Raw genomic sequence first — 15,795 nt, forward strand, 5'->3', positions numbered from 1 at the left:
GCCATCTGCCCACAAGCATAGCATGTTAATGGGCTGGGGTTGCCAGCCTCTTTCCCAGACTGAGGGCAGCTCGCCTGCAGGATGTTGGCTAGACCTTCATCTATGAGCCACGCTTCAGATGTCTGGGGTGCCTAGCAGGCCTACTGGCGGCGTTCCACTCGCACTCGGCCTCCTTGTGCCCCTTGGGCTGACCCGGGTGTAAGGGGTGGCCTGCCCATTTGGGAGCAGGGCCGGCCTTAGGCATGGGCGAATGGGGCAAAAGCCCAGGGCGCCGTTACAAACAGGGCGCCTCCGGAGCGGGGGGGCCCCTCCCCCCTACTGCTCAGCTGGTGTCTGCAGCTCCTGTCCGCTGCCTTGGAGCCGCCCCTGGCAGTTGCTCTTGGGATCTTCCTGTTTGCTGTGTAGAGGGAGGAGGGGTGGAGGGGAGGAGGGCTGCTAATGTCAGGGTGTCCCCTGCACCCCCCCCGGCCATCTCCACACAGCGGGTGGTGGGATGGGGGGGACAGAGCTGCTGGCGGCTGCTGCTGCTGTGTCTGAAGGAGCTTTCCTTCAGACTGCTGCGTGCCGCTCTCTTAAAGGGGCAGCGCGCATCTCTCACACACTCCCCCAGCTCACACACTGTCTCTTTCACACTCATCACCGCCCAGCACAGGGGTGGCCAACCTGAGCCTGAGAAGGAGCCAGAATTTACCAATGTACATTGCCAAAGAGCCACAGTAATATGTCAGCAGCCCCCCAGCAGTTCCTCGCCCCCTCTCCCTGCTCCCAGCGCCTCCCACCCACCGGCAGCTCCCAGCACCTCCCCCTCCTCCTCCCTCCCGATCACTGTTTCATGGTGTGCTGTGGGGTGGGGGAGGAGCAAGGGCACGGCAGGCTCAGGGGAGGGTGCGGGAAGGGGTGGCGTGGGGGCAGGGCCAGGGGTTGAGCAGTGAGCACCCCCCGGCACACTGGAAAGTTGGAGCCTGTAGCTCTAGCCCTGGAGTCGGTGCCTATCCAAGGAGCCGCATGTGGCTCCAGAGCCACAGGCTGGCCACCGTGACCCAATACATGCTGATGTTGTTGTTGTCACTTGTTGGTACTTCCTACATGCACATATATTCTCTGTAATTGTATTCTTTCAAAGTGCTGTTATTTTAGTGTTTTTTACTGGGCTATGCATTTCATAATTGTATTTCTCTCTTAGGCTGATATTGAATTCTTTGAGTGGTGAATTCTAAAACGCCTAACCTGTCCTGGCTGGAGTAATTATCATTATTACTTTTATCATCATATTGTGCTTTGGCATTCATTATTTAAAGTGGTACAATCAAATAATAGCATCCTCCTAGAATGTAACTTTAGCTTGTACTCACTTTTAGCCAGTTTAAAAAACATTAGCTAACCACATAACTATAGACACTGTGCAGATGAAGGTCGCTGATTTTCAAATTGTATTTTTAGTTATATCTGTAAAATAATTAAAATTTGAATGAAAACAAAATGTAGTTCCAACTATGATACCAATAGCAATGATGAAGTCAAATATTAGTGAGTCACATACAGTAACTCCTCACTTAACGTTGTCCCAGCACAATGTTGTTACGCCACTGATCAATTAGAGAACATGCTCGTTTAAAGTTGCGCAGTGCTCCCTTATAACGTTGTTTGGCAGCTGCTTGCTTTGTCCACCGCTTGCAGGAAGAGCAGCCTGTTGGAGCGAGCTGGGGGGGGCTTGGAACCAGGGTGGGCCGGCAGCCCCACATCAGCTCCCCTAAGTTCCTTGTGCAGCAGCCACTCAGCAGGCTATCAAGTGCTGGGCAGTTCAGGTGTCCCTCTCCCCACTGTCCTGTGCTGCTCCTGCCCTCTGCCGTGGAGCTGCTCCCGGGAGCCTCCTGCTTGCTGTGCAGGGAGTGAGGGGGAAGAGAGGTGCTGATGTCAAGGCGTCTCCCTCCCTCCACTCCTGTACCCCATATCCAAAGAGCAGTGGGCAGGAGAGAACACACGACAGGACTCAGGATGGAGGGAGCTTGCTGGCAGCAGCTGCTGTCTCAACTTGCTGATCTGCTTAAAAAGGCAATGTACTTAGAGTGGGATCAGTGTACTTAAATGGGCAATGCGCCCGCCCCCCCACCCCCCACACACTGTTTCTCTCTCACACACATGCACCCCCTGGCACTTTGGAAAGTGGAGGGAGTAGTGCACTCCAGTGGGATAGTGTGGGTTCATCATCATGTTCAGTTTCCGCAGGGAATGTTTGCAGCCACAGCCATGCATCTATTGTGTCTCTTCCCTCGATTCGTGCTGCCTTGTAGAGTGTGAGGCTACATTAACAACGAGTTAACCCTTCTGGGCCCGAGATTTCTAGTTCATCATTTAGCAGCAAGGCATTCCCTGGGAAATATCCCACCCTCTGACTCCCATCACCTCAACCAAGCTTCACAGTCATCACTGCTGTGTACAGTATTAAGTTGTTTGTTTAATACTTATACTGTGTGTATATAATGTATTTTGTCTGGTGAAAAAAATTTCCCTGGAACCTAACCGCCCCATTTACATTAATTCTTATGGGGAAATTGGATTTACTTAACATCATTTCGCTTAAAGTAGCATTTTTCAGGAACATAACTACAATGTTAAGCGAGGAGTTATTGTACATGATTGTGATCGGTAAACATAAATGCCAAAATCAATTTCCTTTCTTAATAAAAAGAGAAAAATCTGTAATCACATATGTTAAAATTATGTTTTTAGTGAAAAACAATTGACTAAAATAGAGTCGATAATGGCAATAATACAGTGTGTCTGTTAGAGAAAGTAAGCAGATTTTATTTATTTTTATTTATCTCTACTAGAGATAGTGTACAAAGTATCAAACGTGTGTTTCTGATATCTGCATTAAAGGTTTGGGATTGGGAATATCTTGCTGTATTAGCTCCTGATTGTTCTAAATTTACATATAAACTTTAAATGTGGCTTTAATTGGCATTTGCATATATTTTTTCTTTCTTTATATAACAATTAGATACAGAGCCCCTGTCAGCTAATTCCTAAGTTATTACAGGTATCTGCAAAAACCCTAGAGTTTTCAGGTGCCTAAGTAGTCCCTGGAATCATGGTTAAAGTTTCCTCCCACCTCCCCCAAAATCTGAAATGGCGCCCCGGGTGAGCCAGAAGCAGCTAGAGGGCTGCAGGAGGGCCGTGGACTCTGGCAAGATGCAGCCCACATGTGACAGCGCGGAGCCCGCCTTGAGCCACATGCTGAGCATCAGGCACCACGAGCCACAGCAGCAGCTCAGAAGTAAGGGTGGCAATACACCGTATACCATGCCACCCTTACTTCTGTGCTGCAGCTGGCAGTGGCGTTTCCTTCAGAGCTGGGTACCCAACCAGCACCTGCCAGTATCAGGCCGCCCTGCCAGTGCTTAATTTATGCCAGGGCTGAGCTCTGGCATCTCTTTCCATACAAATTAAACTCTTTGGAAGGCAACGGGGCCCAGAGATGATGGTGTGGTGCCCACGGCGTGTGTGTAATTTTACCAGGTTACTGGGTGGGGGCTCGAGCTGGTTCTGTGTTGTATTGTTGGAAAGGAACCCTAGATATTGAATCTGGCCCTAATTGCTGCTGGCTCCACCTGGCAAAAGGGCTACATTTATAGATTTCTCTATCACCATGGCCTCAGCCACTTGGGACCTTGAGCGTTCCTCTGGGTGGAGCCGCTCTCAGCAGTATTCTTTCAGCCATTGTGCTACTTTTTGGGGTCGCACCCCTTTGGGGTATCTCTTGGTCCTAAACCGTTGGTGGTAGGTCCCTTCTGAAATATCCAAATAGTCTCAGATGGTGGACTTCACTTGCTTGTAATCCTTCGCTTGCTATGAGTCCACATTACAGCAGGCTGCCTATCAGACCTGTCACGTATGGGGCCAGGATTAGAGCCCATTGTTCTGGAGGCCACTGGGCTGCCAGTACCACTCTCAAATGTGACTAAAAAAGCTTCAGGGTCATCCCCTGGTTCCACCTTGGTGAGCTTCAGCAGTACAGGTGGAGGAATCCCTCCAGCAAAAGCTTAACTCCCCCTCACCCAGTTCCCCTTGCGGGCGTAGGGCCGGTATTATCTGCTGTAGCATTTCCTTTTGGAACTCTTGCGGTTGGGCCATCAACTCCCTTGGCAGTTGGTGTTGTTGGGTGGCCTCAACTTGCTGCTGGGCAGTCCACCGCTGCAGCAACTACAGTTAGACCTGCTGTTGTTACGTGGCTTGCTACGGCTGCATCTCCACTACCCACTTGTTACTCCGCTACGGTTCCATCTTGTGTGGAGCAGCTGAGCTCCATCACCTCTAAGACTTTTTTTGGTGGGTTGTTTTTTAAGACACCTTGTATCAAGCATAGTCTGCCCTCATTCTCCACAGGGTGTGTGTGTGGGGGGGGTGGGGGGCTCCCTGGACGGCCGACCCAGGTCATCTGCCCTTTGTTTATCCTCGCATCCCTCTCCTCAGTTGGCAGCACCTGGGGGGGCTCGCTGAGGCAACCGCAAACAGGCAGAAGGTTGACTACTCCTCTTCCCTTCCCCTTGCAAGGGATGAGGATCTGACTGGAAAGAGGGCCAGTCTCTCAGACAGCCCCAGGACATTCAGTTTGAAGGGTTTGGTCTACCAGAGTCTATTGCCCCTTTGCAGGGTTTACCTTCCACCCCTCTTCCTGGGGTGTATTGCCTGACTATAAGTCCGGGTGGCTTCGGGAGCGGTGTGTCTTATGGCTGTCTCCTCCTCAGCTGGACTACCTGTGTTACCAGCAGTCTTTGGCTGGAGCAGCCTTCTTCCTGTTCACTGCCGCTTCCTGTGGTAAATTCCCCCTTTTAAGTTCCTCCTCCACCAGGCTGAACAAGCCTAGTAGGTGTGTCTCATTAGTGTGGAACAGGCCCAGAAGAGTTCGTTAGCCTCTCCACATCAGTGTGAGGGCATGTCCCTTCACACTGAGTATTAACAAAAAAAGTGGATCGACCTTCATGCCCCATACTGAGTGTAGTGCTTACTACTGAGAGTAATTTCATTGATTTAAATACCAGTATTCACAGGAGTAAGTACTATACCTGGTAGTAGGTGGCTCCAAGTTCAGACCCAAGTTTTAGCTTATCACTAACCAAACAAGTGTACATTTTTTTATATGTAGGAATAAAACACTTTTAAAAGCCTAAGAGAGACTGAAGCTGCTGCTCTTTGCTGGAACTCTGGTAACTTCAAGTAACTGTGCAATGAACCTACTGATTCCTTTTATGGGGTACCTTCCCTCCATTCTGGTTGAGGAACTGTTGGGTTGATCATTTGTTATAACTATTAACAGTAATTATGCCTCAGAATCTGAGAGCTCTTCTGGGCACCCACTGAGGTGCAGACCCTAGTGCTTGGAGCACTTAGAGTGCTTGTCTCTGAGTGAGTGGTACAGAGCATGCCACCACATGTGTAGGGGAGACTGGAGTGACACAGCACCAGTGGCAGAGTGGGGTTGGTTATAATTAATTATTGTGACATTGGCTTGGTTTATTTTTAGCATTGTGCACACTTGTAAGAAGTCAGTGCACGCGGCTGCAATATCACAGCATGCCTGCACATCACTGCTCATTGGTTTCGCCCCTGAGAGAGCAAACGTGGCCAGGCAACTGTGTGTTCAATGCTAGACTGACAGAAAGGCTTGAGGTTCTAGCCCCACGTAACACACATTAGTTAAAGTGGAGATAAGGGTGCAGATGCAGAGCAGTCATTTGCAGATAACACAGCCTGCCTGTGAGTTAACTATGAAGGCATGAAACCCCACGCCACCTAAAACCTGTATTTGGAGCAGGGTGGACAAGAAAACAGGACTTGGGTAGACAGATGACAGGAATCTGACCCTACTTCCTGTGGCAAGCTCTCTTGGGAAAAAGGAGGGATGGCCAGGATGGGAGTGGCGCAGAGGCAGCAGATACTGGGGCTGCAGCAACACTGCAGGCTGAAAGCAGGCTGAGCATATGGTCCCAGGAAGCTGCGGAGCACTGCACATGAGTATCAGCCAGAGCACAAAAGGAAGAAAGCCATGACTTGTGACTGAGGGAGTGAATGGGGCAACTGCATTGTGCCCTTTCTCTCTCTGGTGCTTGGATGGCACAGGACTGTATGCTGCTGTGGCTGCTGGTGAGAGGTCAGTAGTGACCTCAACCTGTGGCTGAGAAGCTGACCTGGAGACAAGACTCAGTGGGCAGCCAAGACCCAGCAGAGAAGTCTGGGCCAGCATCAGGTCCATAGCAGTGGATACCAAATACAGCAAAGGTCCATACTCTGCCACTCTGATCTCACACTGTAGCGAGACTGGGGCTAGGGAGTTTGGGACTCGGAATCCATCTGTGGTTGATCAAGTTGATAAAACTGAGTGTTTGTCCTGATAATGGCATTAATGTGATTCGTGGGTAAATTCCTGCCTCCCCAAAGGATAGTATGAGGGTTCTCTACTCCAAGGCAAGGGGTGGGAGTCTGGAACCCACTATTGGCCAGGGAACCCCCACTTTAATGACATAATATTTAAAACAAATATTGGAAAAACAGGAAGTGAAGAATTAAAGTTGCTCCAGGTGATCCTTGTAGGAAAAAAGGAAAAGAACCCTTGCACATTAGAAAATGAGGAAATACAGTGTTAAGACTGAATTCTAGCATTATCATTACACTGTTTTTTGGTCAGAATATTAAAAAAAACTCCTACTCCTAGGTCATTTGCGGAAGTGGGAGTCTACAGACAGAACATTCTCTTAATTCATTTATTTTCATGACGAACATTTCTCTATGTACTATACTGTGTCACTTTATAGCAGTTCTCAATCTAAGGGTCATTACTGTTGTTGGGGGAAGGGAGCAGAATGGGCGTGTAAACCTGCTTCTGTCCTGAAGGAATAATTTCATTGCAGGCTTTATGCCCCCTAAAGCAGAGAACTTCTCAGCCACACTGCCCCCAATACAGTAGATCAAGAGCTTTGACTGGAGGCTGGATAAGATCATAGGATTACATGTAGAGGGATCTTCTGACTGGATGATGAATTAGGGCAGATCTCAGGGTAATTATTCACCTTTCTGGTATTTCTTTGTGGGCTGATTACCAGCATGTGTGAAGAAGCCCAGAGGTGGGTCACACCCTAGGAATGTCAGAACTCAGACCAAGTGCCTTACATTCCATAGCAAATCAAGATTAAGAAAGAGAACACAAGAAAACTGGGAGAGAAACGGAGAGGATCTGAATTCACTCCATGTAATTGTGTACATTACAGAGTGCCTGCTGGCTCATTGGAAAATTCTATGACATCATGGGGAAGAGAGAGAAGCCTGAGCAGGTGGTAATCAGGGTCGTCTCATTATTTTCCACAAATCTGTTTCCCCATCAGGCCCTCAAATAACCAATATTTGTGCATGGCCACAGGCTGTGAGAAGGGGTTGCTTCCTGAGCAATGACAGAACCAGCAATTATCAGAGTCTGTAAAATGTCCATTGCAGACTTGAGCTCAGACTAACTGCCCAAAGGGGTTAAAGTGGTCAGAGGACTAAAGTATATGAAATTGAGGTGTGCCAGGTTGTAATGGATATTTTGTACAGCAGCTTTAGATGGATGGCCTGAGTCTCATACAAGTGCACGTTGAGAAGTAGTTTGAGTGTTTCCTTGTTCCTGCATGGATCCCCCAGTTACTGCCTCGAGGTTGTATTAAAACACATTCATGCCTGGGATTCATTCACAATTTTGGAGGCCCCTGTGAGCCCCTGGGTAAGGCTAGAGCTGACTGGAAATATAAAAGAAAAGATATTGTGAAGATTTATCTGAACATAGCTGAGGGGGAGATTTTTCATTATAATTTAAAATTTTGAGAAAAAATAAATTGAAAAATCAATTTTTGGAAAATTTCAATGAGGTTCAGGAAAGACCAAATGTGAATTCTGCAGACAGCTGGAATCAGAGTTTCACAATTCTGCAGTTGCACCTCTGCTGCCATTTGGTAACAGGATATGTTCTAACTATGTGAAAGAAAACTTTCACCTTTCTGTCTTATAGCACTAAAATGGATCTCCTCCTCTGCCTTGTCCCTTAAGTCATTGCAGCTGAACTGGTTGTCTCACAGCCATATAAACTGGCAATTTCCTGCAAATTATTTAAAGACATGAACTTTGTCAGTCTGTATCATAAATATAAAGGGAAGGGTAACCACCTTTCTGTATACAGTGCTATAAAATCCCTTCTGCCCAGAGGCAAAATCCTTTCACCTGTAAAGGGTTAAGAAGCTAAGGTAACCTGGCTGGCACCTTACCCAAAATGGCCAATGAGGGGACAAGATTCTTTCAAATCTGGAGGGAGAGTGGGGGAACAAAGAGTTTGGGCTGTCTGTGTGATGCTTTTGCCGGGAACAGATCAGGAATGCAGCTTTACAGCTCCTGTAAAGTTAGTAAGTAATCTAGCTAGAAAATGCATAAGATTTTCTTTTGTTTAATGGCTTGTAAAATAAGCTGTGCTGGAGGGAATGTATATTCCTGTTTTTGTGTCCTTTTTGTAACTTAAGGTTTTGCCTGGAGGGATTCTCTATATTTTGAATCTGATTACCCTGTAAAATATTTACCATCCTGATTTTACAGGAGGTGATTCTTTTACCTTTTCTTTAATTAAAATTCTTCTTTTAAGAACCTGATTGATTTTTCATTGTTCTTAAGATCCAAGGGTTTGGGTCTGTGTTCACCTTTACCAATTGGTGAGGATTTTTATCAAGCCTTCCCTAGGAAAGGGGGTGTAGGGCTTGGGGGGGATATTTTGGGGGAAGACATCTCCAAGTGGTCTATTTCCCTGTTCTTTGTTTAAAACACTTGGTGGTGGCAGCATACTGTTCAAGGACAAGGCAAAGTTTGTACCTTGGGGCAGTTTTTAACCTAAGTTGGTAAGAATAAGCTTAGGGGTCTTTCATGCAGGTCCCCACATCTGTACCCTAGAGTTCAGAGTGGGGAAGGAACCTTGACAGTCTGTTATATAAACTCCATGAAGTCTGCCTATCAAAAAACTACTTTGCACGCAGTGCTGTAGAAGATCATCTCAGTGAACTGACACAGCAGCTGGATCGGCACAGCAATTGCTGATAGGTCTATCAAGTGTATAATATTGTAGTTAAAATTAAGAGGCATTGAATAGTTAACACTGTCAACTCAAAAAATCACATTTGTCTGAAAAATGTGTAATTTCTATTATTTAAAGTAACACCTGAGGTTACTGTACACTGAAAGGAGTGGGGGTGGGGGAAGAAGCTTCTTGTTTGTTTACTTTATGCATATGATGATGCTTTGGGGATAGTCTGTGTCACTATTTCCCCTGTACAGCTAGTTGGCTACTGATGTCTGCTTCTCCCTTGCTGAAAAGGAGTGTAGAAAACCCTCAGGGAATAGAAAACCCTCTTTAATGTAAATTAAAGTAATACAAATTAATTAATTAATTAATCCCAATGTAGGCTGCTCTGTCAGAAACTGTGTCTTTTTAAATTACTCAAACAAAACTGAAGTTGGCAGTGTACTTTTACTTGACTTGTATGAAATGAGGTGTCCAGTCAGAGAGATGAGGTGGGTGAGGTAATATCTTTTATTGGACCAACTTCTGTTGGTGAAAGAGAGAAGCTTTCAAGCTCACACAGGTCCTGAAGACCAGTAGAAGAGCTCTGTGTAAACTCATAAACTTGTCTCCTTCACCAACAGAGGTTGGTCCAATACAAGGTATTACCTCACTCACCTTTTCTATCGAATATCCTGAGCCCTACACAGCTGCAACAATATTGCAAATGTCCAGTCAGTGACACATCTGGGAGTAGAACCCAAAAGTCAATCAGTCTATCCATCAGCTTTAGGTTTTCTATAGTTCTCATCACCATAAGATCTAAGCAGTACTGATTTCCTGTCCCTGCTGAGAAGATGAAATTTACCCAGGTGCAAAGAAGTCCCTGGCCCTTTATAAGACCTGATACCTTGCTTTGGGTGAAAGTGGATTAACAGTGCCTCTAGGAAATAGGCTGCAAAGGGAGCCTCTACAACCCATCGTGTACAATGGAGAAATTCTCTGACCAGTCCCAAACAGCATCTTAATTGGGGGTTGCAATGAACTGGTGGTGCAAATGGTCAAATTTAACAGCAGGACCATCAGCTGGTATAAAATGGCTATTCTGACTGTGATGCAGTTGTGCTGATCTACACCACCTGGGTGAGCCAGCCCTGAAAGTTCAACTAATTGAGTAATCAATGTTTTGAACATGTTATGAATATTCAGTAAAGAATAAAACAGAATGTCTTACCAAAAGAATCTGAGGAGACCTATTCTGTACTGAATTATTACCACCACCACATTCTCATAAGCTGACAATGCTGACCCATCAAACCCAGAAGCGCCACCAAATATAAAATTGCCTCCATGAATCAACACCATCACCTTGGAAAGCACAGGAGGAGAAATGCTTCTGTGTATTGCTTTGCAGATTTTGTTTGATATGAATACTTTGAAAATTGTATTTTTTTTAATAAAGGACAAACATTGTTACATACACATTTATTCATCTGAAAATTATTGAAGGATGTCAAAGATTTGGTCACAGCTATTTTGTAATCTAAGGAGCATAAACCAAAGACTCATTCTTGTCAATTGATGAAAATATTAAAGGTGCCTATAAAAATATTTAAAAGACCCTCAGAGAGTTAGGCACCCAAATTCAAGGGGAGGTGAGTGCCTAACTCCATTAGGTTGCTGTGAAAATCCCATCGTACAGTTCTTAATATCAAAATAACACTTTTAGTTTGTGTTAATTTTTTTTGCTGATAATTTTTCAGAAATTAATCGATTTTAAATCATCATTTACATTAGGCAATGAAGCTGAACAATACTCACATGAGGTATGGAAAGATACATGGGGAATTCTTCACTCACCAATGTAGCAGAGACATCTCTGGAGTGGAACACAACAGCTGTGAAGCACCTAGTTTTGGCAGACAGAATACAATGAATTGGAAATTGTCCATGGGTAAAATTTTCAATAAGTGCTGTGACGGGGTCAGGCCAGACGGCTACATTAGAGTGGAGGAAGTCAGGTATATTAGCCCCAGAATAAGCTTGTCCCTTTTCCCTTGATAAGTGAACAGGGGTTACTCTAGGTTAATCAGGACACCTGGGACCAATCAAGGCCCTGCCAGAACCTGTTAAGAGCCTCCCCTCTAGCCAGGTTAGGGTGCGCGCTAGGAGCTGTGGGAGGAAGGCAAGGTACTGGAGAGCTGGGTGGTGCAGACGCTGGCAAACACCAGGAAAGAAACCCTGCAGGTGCAGAGGCGAAGGGCAGGAGAATCCCTGCCCGGTGGGGCAGACAGCCCTCTGGACCCCGTGGGTCTGAGGGAAGAGACCCCACCAGAGGGGAGAGACTGAACCGGGTGTCTGGTCTGTTGCCACCACGCCCACAGGGGCTACCAGAGACTGAGAGGCTCCCCTTACCCTCCCACCAGGAGGAACCTGCTCCGGCAGGGAGTGGACTGCAAGCCCAGGGGCATCGGGGGAAATCTCTGAAGTAAAGAGGAATACCCCACTCCACTGCTAAATGGGAGCGCAGGACCCACCAAGGTGGAGAAGAAGCTCTGCCACAGTGCCCAAGTTACTTAGCAGTCTAAGTCCCATTTTCAGAACTTACTTAGGCACTTGGGAGCATAAGGGCCAGATATACAAAGGTATTTAGGTGCCTAACAATGCAGATAGTGCCTAATGGGATTTTTAGAAGTGCCTGCGCATGTTACCCACCTAACCTGACATAGATGCAGACTCCTAAGTCACTATTGAATACTGTACCCCACATCACCAGAAGTAACATTCCTTTTCTTATGCAAAGTTCTGAGACAGTCAGGAGTACCACTAAGCCCTGTAGCTGCAATGATTTTCTAATAGCATCAACTTGGCCTTCTTGTCTGTCTAGGCAAGTGTGTAAACATTCAGGTAGAAATAGTCTTTGGAAATTCGGAAGGCACGGTGTTTTTCTTTCCTATTTTTCCCATTTCTTTTTGCTATGGCCAGGTCCTGTGGGCACCTACACAAACGAAAGGAAAATATAAATGATAGATAGTATAACTGTAGCAGTAACAATACATTAGCTGAGGGGGAACAGTCTCCCTTGGGCTGAAATTCCATAGAGAATCTTGCACAGAAACAGCAGAGAACATGTCCCCTAACTTGTAAACACTTTGAATTATTGATTCTAGGCTGGAGTAGCATGGATCAAACATGTTGGCTTGAATTACAGTGGAAAAGGTCACTTGCATGTTCTACATCACCAGTAATACAATAACCTGGGCTGCTCTAAATGGCAGCCGGGACTGGTCCAATGACTAGGATAACTGGCCCAGGAACAGGATGCTATAAACAGCTTTACAGACATCCCTCAGCTGCAGCCAGTGGTTAGAGTGGAGATGAGAATCTGGGCCTAAGCATCAAGTACAAGCGCTTAAGCATTTGTTTGAAATATTTACTCCTACATATAGGACAAACGCACCGGCAGTGTGCTTCCCCCACCAAGGCCTTGACCTCAGAAGCTAGAGCTGTTTCTAGACTATGAGCAAACAGGAAGTATCATGCTCCAGTAATAAATTCTGACTGTTTTTTTGTCTTCAAGTGACATTTAATTGGGAGAATAGCAAGAAGAGAATATCACTGGTGAAAAGTGGGAGGAATTTATTGCCAGTGACCAAAAAATATATGGGGATTCACATTTTAAATTTGGATAATATAAAATATTGAACAGTCTGTAAAATATCCCAACTAAAAGTACCAGGGGTTATTTTCCACTGACTTCAGTTGCAAAGGTGCCGCTGACCTAATTGACAAATTGCCCCATGTCCTCTGCTGTGGTCTCATGCTAATCCTAGTTTACTTGACGGCTACATTAGAGCACCTTAGTTTCATCTAGGTTTCAGAGTAGCAGCCGTGTTAGTCTGTATCCGCAAAAAGAAAAGGAGTACTTGTGGCACCTTAGAGTCTAACCAATTTATCTGAGCATAAGCTTTCGTGGGCTACAGCCCACTTCATCAGATGCATAGAATGGAACATATAGTAAGAAGATATATTTAAACACAGAGAGAACATGAAAAGGTGGTGTAAGAGGCTAATTAATTAAGATGAGCTATTATCAGCAGGAGAAAAAAACTTTTGTAGTGATAATCCTTTTTTAGTTTTTTAGTTAGTTACCCAGTACACGTGTGGAGGGTCATTCTACATATGAGATAATGATTGTGAGGCCTCCACATGATACTTATGAAATGGAGATCAAAGAACTCAGTGCAGAGGAGAGGTGCACCATGGCCTCCTTGCTAGTTAAGAGAAAAGCTCAGAAAAAAGCCATGGCTAAACTTGTAAAACGTGCCACCTTTGGGACCCTTGCTTTGTGCTCTGCAGAAGTTACTTACATGGAGCTAGTGAACCAAGTGCAGAAGTACAGCTTTCCCTGCACTGTTGCAGCAAAAGAAAGGATTTTAGGAAGCATTCTTTGTATATTTCCTATTCGTGTGCTCCTTATGAAACACTTCAATATTGTCAGCAGCCTGCCAGCCAATCCAAACTCCTCATCGAGGGCAAACTCTTTTACAACATCTTTCACAAACTAAGATAAACAGAGCAAGCCTAAGATACAAGTGAACTACTGTATATGGATCTTACAATAGTGGGTAGGAAGTTGAGTCTCTCAGACCATCCCATGGTTCAGCTCGTTGTGGTTGGGAAAGTCTCAGGGCTCCAACATGTGGTTTTGCAAAAGGAATTCCAGGGAAATTCCATTCACAAGTCTGTCTGTTCCCTTCATGTTAGCTTGTTTCCCTCAGAGTTGCCCATATGCAAAAATAATTTCTGACTGGGCACCTTTCTGTCCTGTGTAATGTATAGATAAAATAAGAGTAAATCAACACATGCACAGTGATCAGGCAGGTTTCTCCAAAAATGAGATGATGTGCAAATGTTTGCAATGTTTCTTCTTTTCAAAACCTTTCAGCTTGTTCCTTTCATTTGTGTTCAGTAGTTTTTGGTTTTAGTTTTGTGTAGTCACAAACTCTTTCTCTCAGTCACTCACTCCTTGGAGATGACCTTGACAACGAGAGTAAGGTTGGGCAAGAAATGGTTTTCCTGTCCCACAAGAATTTTTGAGATTTTGAAACACTTTCCCCATCTTGAATCAGGACGATTTCAGATCGAGTCAAGAAAGACATTTTGTTTAGATAATACTGAAACGTTTCATTTTGATTGTGACCCTTTAAAAATATTTACTTTTTTTAGTATCAATTCACTAAAAATTTCAAAACAAAAAGTAATTTTGAACAGAACAAGAACACTTTTCATTTCAGATATGCTGAATCAGGGCATTTTGACAATTTCTAAACTTTTTCTTAAAACTTTATCCAAATTAGGAACCTGGCCCTTTTCCTGTGACCAGATTAGGTTTTCATTAATCAGCATTGTCCAACAAAAAATGTTTAACTGCAAAACTCTCAACCAGCTCTCCTGACAGCCACCTGGTCGCTGTGGAGCCTGAGGGATCATTTTCTCAAAGAATGGGCACTTATGGTAACAGTAACTTACCCACAAAATTGCCACCCAGGAAGGCACATCTGCATAGGCAGCTATCTGCTATGCTCACACTTTTATGGACATAAAAACAAGCTTTTGCTGGCACAGTGGTGCACTTCTTTGTAAAACTGACCTTTAGCTTGCAACTTTCTGGTGCAGCTGTTTCCCCACCAGCAATAATAATGAGATCTTGAATCTTACCTTCAGTTCCAATACCAGTCTAGTCCTGCAGCACAACTCGGGGTCCAGAGCAATGAAATCCAGCCAGCAGCTGACATCCTTTTCTCACTAGGCTCTGCAAGTAGTTTTTTGTTTTCACTTGCTCAAAGAGCTGGTACAAAGGTCCATGCTGAAGAAGATATGATAGAGGGGTGATAGTTGAATTCTGTTTTGAACATATGTATTGGGTTAAAATACATTGAGAGCGGAGTTCAATACCCAGTGTAAACCCAATCCCGGAAAGAAAGTAAATTATAATTTACCTAAATCTGAGAATAGGTCAGATGAAATTTGCAGGAGCCATCTGGGAGCAACAAAAACACCCCCATTACATCCTTAAACTGCTTTTAATCCCAGGGGCAAGCAGAACACCAAACTTCTCCCAGGCTACTGGTACCTGTTGGCACTTACTGACATGCCTGCATAAAAAGCAGGGATGTCAGAACTCTTACAAACCAGTTGGAATCCGATTCTAGCAATATGTAAACCAGAGGTGGGAAAACTACAGCCCATGGGCCACAGCCAGTCCGCGGGACCGTCCTGCCCAGCCCCTGAGCTCCTGGCCTGGGAGGCTATCCCCTCTCCCCCGCAGCCATGCCGCCGTTCGGCGCAATACTCTGGGCAGCGAGGCTGCAGAGCCTGGCCTGACCCCGTGCTGCACGGCATGGCTGCCTGTCCTAGTGCAGCACGGGGTGCGCTGCCAGCCACCAGTGCTGCCAGCCACCAGCGCTCCAGGCAGCGCGGTAAGGGGGCGGCGGGGGGGGGGGAGGATTTGGATAGAGGGTACGGGAGTTCAGGGGGTGGTCAGAGGGTGGGGAACGGGGGTTGAATGGGGGCAGGGGTCCCAGGGGGGCAGTCAGGAAGGAGAGGAGGAGTTGGATGGGGCAGTTAGGGGACAGGGGGTTGGATGGGGCAGGGATCCCGGGGAGGGGGGGGGAAAGTCAGGAAGGAGAGTGGGGGGTTGGATGGGGTGGCGGGGAGCAGTTAGG

This window comes from Chelonia mydas, chromosome 12, assembly GCF_015237465.2.
Source record: "Chelonia mydas isolate rCheMyd1 chromosome 12, rCheMyd1.pri.v2, whole genome shotgun sequence".
NCBI classification, from domain to species: Eukaryota; Metazoa; Chordata; order Testudines; family Cheloniidae; genus Chelonia; species Chelonia mydas.